Genomic DNA, 13880 nt, shown 5'->3' with positions numbered 1-13880 from the left:
GCACACGGAGGAGCTGAGGGGAGCTCCCGTTTCTGCGCTCTCGTTCCGGGTGGGAAGCAAACCAAGTGCAGTAGGCATTCCCTTGGCTGCATCCTTAGACAGCAAGAACCCTCTGACACCCCCGGAGCTTAAAGAAAAAAATGCCTTGTCTTTTTCTGCACCACTGCCTGGCCTGGTTGCAAGCTAAAGGCTGCTGACCGTCAGCCTAAGTGGGTTGAGTTTCCTTGAGCCCAGGCTTTCTTTGTGCTGAACTATCCCACTTAGAAAAGTACTCAGAGGGGCCAGCGCCATTGCATTGTGGGTAAATCAGCCACCTGCAGTGCTGGCATCCCATATGGGTGCTGGTTGGAGTCCTGGCTGCTCCACTTCCAATCCAGCTCTCTGCTATAGTGGGAAAACAGTAGAAGATGGCTCAAGTGCTTGGCCCCTGCACCCATGTGGGAGACCTGGAAGAAACTCCTGGCTTCTGGCTTCAGGTTGGCACAGCTCCAGCCATTGCAGCCATCTGGAGAGTGAACCAGCGAATGGAAGACCTCTCTCTCTCTCGCTCTCTTTTTCTCCCTCTCTCTCTGTAACTGTGCCTTTCAAATAAATAATTTTTTTAAAAGAAATCAATCAGAAAGTAATTCCACTGAGTAAAAAGATACTAACAGTTCCTCAAATGGGACAATGGTATTATGGCTATATTTAAAAAGGGAGAGTGAGTGCTTACCTTTGAGAGATTTTTTGGAGGAATGACAGATGTGGGGTTGCTTTGAAATAACGCACAGAAGGCTGGGCGTTTGGCATAGCAGCTAAGACACAGCGTGGGACACCGCATCCCTGACCTGAGTGCTGCCTTCGGCTTCCTTCTCTGCTCCCCATTCCAGTTGCCTGATCACACCCTGGGAGGCAGCAGTGATGGCTCAGGGAGTTGGGTCCCTGCCACCCACGTGGGAGACCTGGCTCGAGTTCTGGGCTCCTGGCTTCCGCTTAGCTCAGCCCAGGTGTTGCAGGCATTTAGGGGGTGGATCATTAGATGGGAGTGTGTTCTGTCTCACATACATTTTTAAAAAATAGTAATACACTGGGGATCTGGCTAGAAATATACATATATATATATTTTATTTTTTGACAGGCAGAGTGGACAGTGAGAGAGAGACACAGAGAGAAAGGTCTTCCTTTGCCGTTGGTTCATCCTCCAATGGCCGCCGCGGCTGGTGCGCTGCGGCCGGCGCACCGCGCTGATCCGATGGCAGGAGTCAGGTGCTTATCCTGGTCTCCCATGGGGTGCAGGGCCCAAGCATTTGGGCCATCCTCCACTGCACTCCCTGGCCACAGCAGAGAGCTGGCCTGGAAGAGGGGCAACCGGGACAGAATCCGGCGCCCCGACCGAGACTAGAACCCGGTGTGCCGGCGCCGCAAGGCGGAGGATTAGCCTAGTGAGCTGCGGCACCGGCCTATATATATATATATATATATATATATATATATATATATATTAAGATTTTCTTTATTTATTTGAGAGGGAGATTTACAGTGAGAAAGAGGGACAGAGAGAGAGAGGTCTTCCATCCCCTGGTTCACTCCCCAGGTGGCCACAACAGCAGGAGGGCACCGATCTGAAGTCGGGAGCCAGGAGCTTCCTCCAGGTCTCCCACACAGGTGCAGGGGCCCAAGCACTTGGGCCATCTTCTACTGCTTTCCCAGGCCATAGCAGAGAGCTGGAGACAGGAAGTAGAGCAGCCAGGCCTGGAACTGGCCCCTATATGGGATCCTGGCACTGCAGGCAGAGGATTAACCTTCTGCGCCACAGCGCTGACCCCGAAGTACATATTTAAACATGGATAATGAGTTTTTCCAAAAGGCAAAATTGCAATAAATCTTGTTTAAAGATCAAACTGGCTTTTATTTGCGATTCTAGAATGAGGCAATGCCTCACCCCATAAAACTGACCCAGTGCTGATGAGCCTAACAGAGGGGGTGGCTTCCTAGGCCGGATGGGGCCGAGAACAGGGGAGACAGAACAGGAAGCAGAGCGCCCGGGGCGCAGGCTGAGACCGTGTGGCCTCGGTCATTCCAGCGATCCCGCAGGCTGAGGTTTCCACAGAGGCCGGTAACCTGCCCCAGCCCCCAGGAGGTGAGCAGGTGAGCCTGGCCTACTGACGTCTCAGTAAGGAGCGGCTGGAGCAGACCCTGACTCCTGTCGATTACCCAAGGCCAGAGTTTCAGGGCTGCGGCGAATCACTGCGTTGGACCCCACGCCCCTCCCCTTTGCCTGTCTCTTCGCGGGGAAGATGGTTTCTTTCGGACACCGCCCCACCGTCAGGGTTTGCTGAAGCTGAATTAACTCGCTTCCTGTGCATCAACACTTTGCTCTCAGGTCCACCATGCAATGGGCAGACGGTAGCAACTGGACTTCTTATCACGCCAGCTAAAGCCTGCCTGCCTGGCGATTTGACATTATCTTTCTCTCTCCTGATTCTTTTACTTAAGATTTATTTATTTGAAAGACAAAATTAGAGAGAGAGAGAAAGATCTTCCATCCTCTGATTCACTCCCTAAATGGCCACAATGGCTGGGGCTGGGCCAGGCTGAAGCCAGGAGCCTGGAACTCCATCTGGGTCTCCCACGTGGGTGGCACAGGGAGCAGGGGCCCAAGCATTGAGCCATTCTTTGCTGCCTGCCCAGGCGCATCAGTAGGGAGCTGGATCTGAAGTGCAGCGGCCGGAGCTTGCACAGAGTGCTAGGTTCTCTGGCCTTTATGCCCCAGTAAGGCGAAGAGGTAACGGGTTGAGGCAGGAGCGTTTTACTGAAACCAGGATAGTAGGAAAGGGGGGAGGGTAAGAAGCATGGTCAGACAGCAGTCAGGGGTCTGAGAGACTCAGCCCACCAGGCGGTGGGCAGAAGCCTACCTACGCTGTTTGTTGGGAGGGGGACACGCAGCCATGCAGACCCCCGTCCACAGTGGTAAGGTGGGCCTGACCAGGCGGGATGGCGCCTCAATGGGTGTTTATGGAAGTCAACAATTTACGACACGCGCCCTCATTGGCCAGGCAGGCGGCCCTCAGGGTCAGAGCCCACGGAATCTTCGGCCACTTGACACGCTCAGGGTCCTTCTTCACTGGGCTCCGTGTGCCACGCGGGAAGTTAACTATCTTCCAGTATTTCTTTATAGCAACATGGTGGACTCACACACCCAGTAGATTATTTCTGGTCCCTTTCTGTACTTTAAAGATACTTGTGCTTGTCATGTTTTTTCTTCAACCCTCAACAGCGTGTGGTTGGGATAAAACTCCTGTGACCAAAGACAGAGAAACAAGAGGAGAGCAGGTTCAGGAACACGCACAGTGCACACCACGTGGAAAAACCCTCAGTGCAAAAGCAGCGGCAGGGACCCGCCTTAAACAACACCTTCACAAAGAGCGCCGGGCTTCAAGCAGCGCCACGCAGCTTCAGGCTGCCGAGCAGGGAAGACCGGGCGGAGGAGTCAAGCCTGCTGCCAGCGCCATCAGCGCGACTCCGAGCTGGGGCGCATAACCCAGCGTCTCTGCGCTTAGGGGAGACGGGCGGCGCGCAGCAAGGCCTCGTGTCTCCGCGCGCAGGCAGGCAGAGCCACGCGGAGCGCGCTCTGCAGCTCAACAGTCTTCAACACTCGGGGAGAAATCTTTGCTCTCCTTCTCCTTCGATATATTTCTCTAGTGGACGTCTCAGGGCAGGCGCGCGGGCTGGGGAACCCACATCCCGTATCGGGGTTCCTGGGGTCAAGTCCTGGCTCTGCTCCCGACTCCAGCTTCCTGCTAACACTGATCCTGGGAGGCAATGGTGTAGCTGGGTCCCCGACACGCACGTGGGAGGCCCGGATGGAGCCCCTGCTCCCGGCTTTGTCCTGGCCAAGTCCTGCCTGCTGAACCAGCTGATGGGAGCTCTGCTGGCCCTTTTGCTTCTCACATAAGTAATTTTTTGAAAAATGAATTTATCTTTTAATTCCTTTTCCCTGAGATCTTCATGTATTACTTATTTGAGAGGCACAAAGACAGAGAGCGCCTCTGACAGCCAGAGTCGGGCCAGGGCCATTGCCAGGAGCCCGGAATTCAGCCCAGGCCTCCCACACGCGTGGCAGGGACCCACGTACTTAGCGCCACCTGCTGCCTCCCACGCTCTGCCTTGGTGAGCCGGGACGCTGGAGTTGTAGGTGGGAGTCAGAAATTAATCCGCGTGTGACGCAGACGTACGGAAAACACAGCACCTGTGGACAGGCACGCGGCAGCCTGGGAGCTCACCTGCCTTCTGTCCAGGAGCAGGGGGCGGAGGGGCAGGAGAAGTGGCAGGAAGAACCGCACCCCTGCCCTATAAGCCCCAGTCTGAAGTCAGACGCCCGCCCAGCCGGCAGCCCCTTCCTGAGCCCCACCTGGCCTGTCTTGCTCTCCCAGCTGGATGGCTGGGCGCTCGCTCTCAGATTCCGGCCGGAGGTGTCCATCCATTCTGATGGATGCCCTACGCCATTGAACCTTCTGACCACCGCTCTGTCTCGTGCGTGGATTCTTTCTTGTGCATAGATGAGAACCTCTGTTCAACTCATCTCCGCTAACAGAACCAGGAGCTGGAAACAGGACTTGGACCAAGACACTTGCATATGGGAGGTAGACATCTTAACCACGAGACCAAACACCTGTCCTTACACTTCAGTGTATTTTTCAAAAAGATTGGTTTATTTTAAAGGCGAGCAATAGAGAGAGAGGAAGATGGAGAGACAAAGATCTCCTGTCTGCTGGTTCACTCCTCAAATCCCTCACCAGTCAAAGCTGGGCCAGGCCAGGGGCCAGGAACTCCGTCCGGGTCTCCCACACGGATGGCAGGGGCCCAAGCACTGGGGCCATCCTCTGCTGCTTTCCCAGGTGCAGTAGCAGGGAGCTGGAATGGAAGTGGAGCAGCCAGGACTTTAACTGGCACACATGCGGGATGCTGGAATCGCAGGCGGTGGCTTTAACTCATCACACCACCATGCTGGCCCCACACTATCTTTCAACTCCATCTGAACTTTTTGAAATCCCCTCGTCGTCCCGGCTCTTGCCCCTGACGCAGAGCTGACAAGGGCTCGGAGCACTGGGTTGGAAAGTCACTTTAAACAATATTTTCATTTCATGTGCAAGGCAGAGGGACAGAGCGAGATTGTCCATCTGCTGGTTCACTTCCCAACTGCCTGCAACAGCCAGGGCTGGGCCAGCTGGACGCCAGGAATCTGGAGCTCATTCTGAGTCTCCCAGGGGGACCAGCAGTTTCCCAGCAGGAGCCCAGTTTCCCAGTTTCCCAGCAGGAGCCCAGCAGCGGCCTTCCTGGGTGCACCTTAGCAGGAAGTTGGTCAGGAGTGGAGGAGCCAGGACTTGAACCAGGTACTCCCAAGTGCAATGCGGGTGTCCCCCCAAGAGGCGACTTCACTGCTGCCCCGACAGCTCACTTACCTCTCATCAGAAGCAGTTTCTTCCTGGACTAAACGTAGGCCGTCACCTTCGTTCCTGCAGCCGCTCAGTTTCTGTTGCTACAAGACAATTCCTGAAGCTGGGTACTTCAGAAAGCAGAGTTACGTAGCACACAGTTTGGATTGCTTATTTATTTTCATTTCTATGTATGAGGCAGGCAGAGATTTTCCATCCGCTGGTTCACTTTCCAAATGCCTGCAACAGGCCAGGGCAGGGCCAGGCCAAAGCCGGGGTCCTGGTGTCTGTGCAAGGCCCAGTTTAGGGGCTGGTCTCACAGCCACCGGGCCTCAGGCCCTCGCCCCGCACCCCACTCCACTCCGCGCAGTAAGAGCTGAGCAGTTCCTCGGGGCTTCCCGCTGAGCCCCTGCACACAGACAGTGCCCTGACTGCACTCGGGGTGCCCTGCCCAGGAGTGCTACAGCCTGGCTGGTCCCAGCTGCTGGAGAGGGGCTCAGAATTTGGAAGAAAATGCTGGGGGAGGGGGGACGGCTGAGAGAAACAGCAAAGCCCAGCGGAGGACGCCCCGATTTCCGGTCCAAGAAGGGAAGAGAGCGCGTTGCCCTTTACCACGAGGCTGAACATACTGGGCGGGGACACCAGGACACCATTTTGGGGAAACTGAAGCTCAAAAATGTCAAGCCTGGGGCCAGCGCGGTGGCATAGCAGGTAAAGCTGCTGCCTGCGGTGCCAGCATCCCATATGGGCGCCAGTTCGAGTTCTGGCTGCTCCACTTCCAATCCAGCTCTCTGCTATGGCCTGGGAAAGCAGTGGAGGATGGCCCAAGTCCTTGGGCCCTGCACCCACATGGGAGACCCGGAAGAAGCTCCTGGCTGCATTGTAGCCATTTGGGAAGTGAACCAGTGGATGGAAGACCTCTCTCTCTGTGTCTGTCTGTCTGTCTCTCTCTCTCTGCCTCTGCAACTCTGCCTTTCAAATAAAATAAATAAATCTTTTTTTAAACCTGAAGGATGCCATGGAACTGGTTTTTGGTTTTTGTTTAGATTTATTTATTTATTTGAAAGTCAGAGTTACACAGAGAGAGAGGGAGAGGTCTTCCATCCTCTGGTTCACTCCCCAGTTGGCCACAATGGCCGGAGCTGCACCAATCCGAAGCCAGGAGCTTCTTCCGGGTCTCCCAGGCGGGTGCAGGGGCCCAAGGACTTGAGCCATCCTCCACTGCTTTCCCAGGCCATAGCAGAGAGCTGGATCAGAAATGGAACAGCCAGGACTAGAACCAGCACCCATATGGGATGCTGGCACTGCAGGCAGCAGCTTTATCTGCTATGCCACAGTGCTGGCCCCCAAATAAATAAATCTTTAAAAATAAATAAATAAAAAGTCAAGCCTGGTGGCGAGGGTGTAATGCAGAGCAAGGAGGTGAAGCCGTTTTGGGCCAACCCCACCTCCGAGCTGCAGGAGAGGAGTGGCTTATGACGCCCCAGACCTGGTGGCAAACATTTCTCACCAATGATCTCACTGAGACACTGGGGTCCCCTTTCAGGGAGAACAACGGGGGCCCTCAGACAGCGGAGGTGGCTGGCTTCAGTGCTCGCCCCAGGGTGCTCACGAAACCACTGCTCTCCTTCCCGCCTCCGCCCCCAGCCAGCTCATCCCTGCTGATTGGCTCAGGCCCAATTCCTCCCAGCCTCCACCCGCCCACGCTGCAAGGGCCCCTGGGAGACGCTGTCAAAGGCCATTGCCACCCCGGGTGGGGACACCAGGAACAGTCCCTATCAGCCTGAGCCAACTGCCGGGACTCCAGGCCAGGAGCAGCAGGGTCCCTGTGGGGCTGGCATCAGCTGTCTCATGTGGTCGTGCCCTACGTGGTGCTGGGACAGGTGGCCAGGCCTCGTCACTCTTGCACATCCACAGCCAAGCTCTCAGCAAACCCTGTTGACTCCAGCTGCAGTCTGCCCCCACTGTGGCCCCCACCCTGTCCTGCCCACCTGCACCTCCAGTCAGGAACACGGAGGCAGCTGATGCCACCCTGACCTCACCATCCACTCTGCCACCAGGGGGAGCCCGTGAGCACCTGCGCCATCTTTCCCAAGGACCCCCTTCTGCCTCCCACTTAAAAAAACGATTATTTTTATTTATTTGAAAGGCAGAGCCACAGAGAGAGAGGAGAGACAGAGATAAATCATCCATCTGCTGGTTCACTCCCCAGATGGTCTCAACAGCCAGGGCTGGGCCAGACCGAAGCCAGGAGCCAGGCACTTTCTCCAAGTCTCCCATCCGGATGTAGGGGCCCAAGTACTTGGGCCATCTTCTGCTGCCCTCCCAGGCACACTAGCAGGGAGCTGGATCAGAAGTGAAGTGCCCATATAGGATGCCAGCACCACAGGTGGTGGCTTTACTCGCTAGGCCCCAGTGCTGGCCCCCTCCCCCCTTTTAAGATTTTCTTCAAATATCACCTTCTCAGCCAGGCCTTCCCAACCAATGCCTTTATTTAATTATGTATTTAAATTTTAATTTATTTTATTATTTTAAGGCAAAGAGAGAGAGAGATCGTCCATCCCCTGGTTTGCTCCCCAGTGCCCACAACAGCCAGGGCTGAACCAGGCCTAAGCCAGGAGGCAGGAACTCCATCTGGGTCTCCCATGCGGGTGACAGGGACCCAAGTACGTGGGCCATCACTGCTGCCTCCCAGGGCGCACGTTAGCAGGAAGCTGGAATCGGGAACGGAGCAAGGACTGGCACCCAGCCTCGCGACGTGGGAGGCGGGGGTCCTGAGGGCGCCCTAACCGCAGCATGGACACCCGCCCTCCCCCCTTTCGTGTTCCCTCCACGCCCTTCCTGTGCCCTTCACCCTGCTTGATTCTCCTCCAAGGCCTCCCACAAGCGCCTCCCCCACCCCGGCCACTGTCCTTGCGCCCTGGCCCAGCAGGGCCGGTCATCCGGGCTTCTGGGCTGCAGCCCGCGTTGTTTCCTGTGGCTGCTCCGGCACAGGGCCGCACACCTGGGGCTGAACCAGAGCCGGCTGCTCTGGCCGCACGCAAGTCTGGAGTCCAAAATCCATCTCATGAGCCGAGATCGCCTCGTTCTGCATTCTTGGGGGCTCTAAGACTCCACTCATCGCCTCTTCCCACTTCTGGGGGGCTCCCTGCACTTTGCATGGCTTCCCCCTGCCTCTGGTTTGGCTTTCTGGTTTTTGGTTTTGGCTCCCCTAGGACTTCCTCCTCCTCCTCCCCACAGCACTAATGTAATCACATATGCAGGGACCTTTGCCCAGAACACAACCTTGGGAGGTTCAAAGGATGGGGACCTTGTCTTAGCCAGTTCAGGCTTCTGCAACAAAGTATCAGATAAACCCATACAGAACAGAAGTTCACTTCTCCTGGTTCTAGGGACTGGGGCACCAAGATCAAGGCAGCAGCAGTGTCTGTAACAGCCAGGGCTGGGCTGAGAAGGAGCCAGGAGCCAGGAGCTCCTTCCCCGTCTCTGACATGAGGAAAAGGAACGCAGCACTTGAGCCGTCACCAGCTGCCTCCAGGCTCGTGAGCAGGAAGCTGTTTCAGAAGCAGAAGCAGAGGGGACTCCATCCAGCACAGGAGGGAGATGCAGGCTGGGACAACGGATTCCCCTAAGTCATGGGGCCAGCTGTCCTGGTGAATTCGGAAGCTGGGAAGCAGCGTGGGCTGGGCTTTCCTTTGCCGTTGGGAGAAGGCACTCGCTCAGTGCGCGTGACCGAGTCTGTGCTTCTGCACCCTGGACCAGGACTGTGACCCTCTGAGAGCTGTGATCAAGGGTGGGCGTCTGGCCTGGCGACCCACGCTGGAGTACCTGGGAGACCCGGAGGACGCTCTCGGCTCCTGGCTTCAGATTGGCAGAGAACTGGCCGTTGCAGCCAACTGGGGAGTGAACCAGTGGATGGAAGACCTCTCTCTCTCTCTCTCTCTCTCTGTGAAACTGACTTTCAAATAAAATAAATAAACCTTTAACAAAATGCTTTGAGCGCTTGAAACTAGTAAGGCAGGGTAGAGAGATGATTTAGAAAAAAACCAGATAAACCTAGGAATAACCACTGGGGCTCTTTAGTCAGTCACTCACAGGAAATCAGCCTGCGCGGGTGTGGGGCAGAGGTGTTCTGACCCAGGAGCGCTTTGGGGCACTTATCCTCTTTGCTGAAAAACAAGCGAAGCCCATGACACCTTTCAGAGTCGGGAGGGCTGTGATGGGGAGGGGGCGTGATGAAGGAGACGTGGGGTGAAGTGACGTGCTAGGTCTTGGCTTGGCTGGTGGTTACACATGTGCGTGTGCGTGTGCGTGTGTGTGTATGTATGCATGGGCTTGTGCGTGTCTGTGTGTATGTGTGCACCAATGTTTCCTTCCTGTGGCAGAGCAGGAAGCATTGAGACCGCCTCTCACAATGAGGGTCAGGTCCCAAGAAAGATGCCAGTGTGCAGAAGGAAAATGGACTGAGCTGCCTCTGGCGCCACTGCTGGGCCTCTGTGCTCACCCAGGCGTGGCCTTGCTGTGACCCCCCCGGTTATGAGCAGCAGAAGTGCTCATTGGGTTGGGTTTCCTTTCAGTGTAGCACAAAGCATCTTGGGTATTATGTTGAGGGGCCCCAAGACCACCTTGGGTCTGGTGATTCAGTAAGAGAACTCACACGTTCACAGTTACAATTCACTACCGTGACAGAACAGGCAGCAAGGTCAGCCAAGGGTGAAGTGCACAGGAAGCCAGGCACAAGCCTGAGGAGCCCTGCCCCCGCGGAGTCACCCAGCACGCACCGAGGCCCTGCAGTCAGGACGTGTGACCACTGGGACCACTGACTCCATTGGGAGCCAGTTATCCAAGGACTGACTACAGTTACTGAAACGCCGGACTCCACAAAAATCCAAGTTCATGGCACTGGTGAGGGCCTGATGCTGTTTCAACTCACAGCAGAACAGAGAGAGGCAAGAGGGCGTGTGCAAAAGTGGACAAAACTGGAGGGGCCACCTTGCTCGGTAACAACCTGCTCGCGTAGCTAACTCCGTCCCAGGAGGGCTGCATCAATCCCCCGGAAGGACTAATCACCTCCGAAAATCCCAACTCCCGTCACCTCCACGATGCTAACAAACTTCACCAGGCTTTTGGAGGGGACAAACAATATCCACCGAGTACACAGGACACCCAGGGTGCTGCACACTCTCATCAGAGCCTTTGAGAAGCTCAATTCCTAGGCACTGAAAACAAGGCCCTGGAGAGTGTGGGGTTTGGACAGCTCAGGCCTGCCGAGGTTCTGCACAGTATGACCATCCTCACTGTTTCCTCCGTGGATATGAACGTCCAGAGGTTAGGGAGCGGTGCAGCGTCGCCCAGCCACTAAGTGGAGAAGCTCTCAACTCCCCCATGCCACTACCTCCCGTCAAGTTGACCACCCAGCTAGGACCTGCTCTCGGGGGCGGGGGGGAAACCCCTGTGGGCTGGATGTGGCCCAAAGATCTGCATCTGGAATCCTCAGGAGAGTACGCTGGAAGGAACCTTCTAGAGAGAGAAGGGGAGAACTCCCACCCGCAAAGGACAGGGACTAGGGGGAAGACCCTGCAGAGCAAGAGACACCAGAGACAGTGAGGGGGTCCCAGGCCCAGAACCTGCGGGAAGGGCCGGCGGGCGGCGGATGGTGGGAAGAATGGGGGAGTGGGAAGCAGAGTGCGGGGTGTGTGTGTGTGTGTGTGTGTGTGTGTGTTCCAGCCATGTTGGCTGCCTGTTCCTTCCTCCTCCTCTTCCCAACATGGAAGCCTGGGACCACCCTCCCCTCCCAAGTGCACGGAGGGAGAGTGGCCGAGATGCTCCTGGACACGCCCTACTGGAGTGGCCGCTGCCCCACCCCCAGCATGTCTGGGGACAGGAGGAAGGCTTCTGTCACTCCAGTGCCTGGCACTTCCTGGGCAGGGGGCCAGGAGGTTCTAGGTCCCTCAAAGCCCCACACTGTGTCCCACCTGACAAGGAAGCAGTGGTGGACTTTATTTATGTAACTACCCAAGCCCCGCCCTGCACCTCCTCTCCCTAATCAATGAAGTTTTTAATTTCCCAGTAGTGCGGCCAGGGAGTGAAACGAGGGGAGCTGGTCACTGCCTACCGTCGTGCACCTGCTTCTGCCTTCAGGAGCAATCTCAAAGATTCTGCTCCAGCGCAGACCCCCTAGCCCCTCATTATGCCTTGTAGCCCAAGCAGGCCTGAGCCTTTTATTTCACTATAAATAATTCTTCTTGGATTCTTTCTTTGTTAGAATAAGGACATTACCATGATTAAAAATATTTTTTTGCATGGGATTAGGTTTTCACTTGTATTCTCCATAAATTTCACTCCAGGGCGGTACAGGGAACATAGAAAAATAATAATTAGGGCACTAATTTGTGATGACAAAAATCAAAGCAGCAGTCCCTGGCGGGGGTGTGGGAGGTGGGCGGTGAGGGGATTGACTGCACAGGGCACAAAAGGACGTTCTGGAAGGATGGGAACGTTCTCTGCCTCGATTAGGGTGGCATGCGTTGTCAAAACTCATCAAACTCGACACTTAAAGTGGGTAACTCTGTTGTAGCTATTATGCAAATTATATCTCATTCAAGTGGAATAAACTTAAAAATATCTATACAGAAACTTTAAAATTATATATTTGTTATTGAAAGGAGGTATGGATCACTAAAGCCCTGATATCAATTAGGTGAATTTAGACCACTTTTTTTTTTTTAAAGATTTATTTATTTGAAAGGCATGACAGAGCAAGAGAGAACTCTTCTATCTGCTGGTTCCCTCCCCAAATGGCCACAGCAGAAGCAGGTGGGTCTGGGCCAGGCAGAAGCCAGGAGCCAGAAGAAAAGAACTCTATCCTGGTGGGCGCAGGGACCCATCCTCCAGTTCTCCCAGGCACATCGGAAGGGAGCTGGATGGGAGGCTGGGACTTTAATAGGTGCTCTGATATGGGACGCCGGTGTTGCAAGGGACTTGACCTGCTGCGCCTCAACTCCAGGCCTTAGATGGCACCCCATGTGTCGGATCACTCCCCTACCTGCAATGGCCAGGGCTGGGTGTCAGCAGCAGCCAGGAACTGGGAACAAAATTCAGGTCTCCCACAGGGTGGCAGAGACTTGAGCCATCACTAGTGCCTCCCAGGGCCCACAGGAAGCTGGAGTCAGGAGCCAGGGCACAGATCACCCTGAGCACTCTGCTGGGGACGCAGGCAGCCCAGCCTAGACTCAAGATTTTTTTCCTGAAGATTTATTTATTTATTTGAAAGTCATAGTTAGAGAGAGAGAGGAGAGAGAGACAGAGAGAACTTCCATCCATTGGTTCACTGCCCAGATGGCTGGACCAGGCTGGAGCCAGGAGCTCTTTCCTCATCTCCCACATGGGTGCAAGCGCCCAGACACTCGTACCACCTTCTGCTCTTTCCCAGGGCATTAGCAGGAAGCTGGATCAGAAGTGGAGCAGCCCAGAACTGGCGCCCATATTGGTGCCTTGGCCACAATGCTGGCTCTAAACCTCTACTTTTCATTCCACTTTTCCACAAACTCTTTGAAGGACCCTTGTTTCTGAGTGTGTGCTGAGTTGTGATATGAATATATCTTTTATTTTGAGTTGTAGAAAAAAACATTTGAAAAACTCTTAAAATAGTAGTCCCCAGACTTTCAAATGTGTTCACTCATCTCCCAGATAAAGCCCAGCCAGACACATGGCTGAGGGAGGACAGTCACCGGGAATCTGCCTTTCACGTGGTTTTCCTGATCACGTCCACGTGTTTTACAGCCACCAATCAGATGTGATAAGATCCTCAAGATTTCACACGGGCAGCTGGCCAGCCAGAGGCTTGTGTTTGTAAGAGGGTTTAGTGTGGCAGAATTAGTTCTAAGAAATTACCGGGAGGGAAGATCGTAGGAGGGGAAGAGCCAAGTCGCCCTCATTTGTAATAAGGAGTTAATGGGTAATGCCTAAAAGCTGGTAAAGTGCCAGGAGACTGGCAAACCCTCGGCCATCAAGACCCCAGGGCATGTGTCGTGGGTGGGAGTGTGTATTGTACAACCTCTCCAACTGTCAGCGCTAGAAATATACTTACTTCCTAATTTTTTAGATTTACTTATCTTATGGCTTTGAAAGGCAGAGAGACAGACAGACAGGGACAGACACAGGTCTTCCATCCACTGGTTCACTCCCCCAAATGCCTGCAAAAGCTGGGGCTGGGCCAGGCCAAAGCCAGGAGCCTGGAACTCCATCTGGGTCCCCCACATGGGGGCTGGGAGCCCAACTACTCAGGCCATCACCTGCTGCCTTGCAAGGTGCTTGTGAGTAGAAGCTGGAGTCGGGAATAGAGCCAGGACTTGAAGCCAGGAACTCTGATACCGCAAGTGGGTGACCCAGTCGGCATCCTAACGACCAGGGCAAACACACGCCCTGAAATTCACGCCTCGCCCCTTGTGCATGGGATAGGAAGAC

The 13880-nt window shown here is 54.9% G+C and overlaps 1 long non-coding RNA gene across 1 annotated transcript in view; it reads right to left on the bottom strand.

Annotated features, from left to right (window-relative positions):
* Positions 1–1708: 1708 nt before the first annotated feature.
* LOC127491292 (uncharacterized) overlaps positions 1709–13880 on the bottom strand; it is a 27316-nt gene continuing 15144 nt past the window's right edge. Inside the window, exons 2-3 of the long non-coding RNA XR_007919863.2 lie at positions 5442–5518; positions 1709–3277 (exon numbers count right to left, since the gene is read on the bottom strand). This is a non-coding gene — a long non-coding RNA (uncharacterized lncRNA). The remainder of the gene's footprint in view (positions 3278–5441; positions 5519–13880) is intronic.

The sequence above is a fragment of the Oryctolagus cuniculus genome, chromosome 18 (genome assembly GCF_964237555.1).
Source record: "Oryctolagus cuniculus chromosome 18, mOryCun1.1, whole genome shotgun sequence".
Taxonomy (NCBI): domain Eukaryota; kingdom Metazoa; phylum Chordata; class Mammalia; order Lagomorpha; family Leporidae; genus Oryctolagus; species Oryctolagus cuniculus.
The sequence above is the reverse complement of the archived record's forward strand: the minus strand, read 5'-3'. Positions and strand labels throughout refer to the sequence as shown.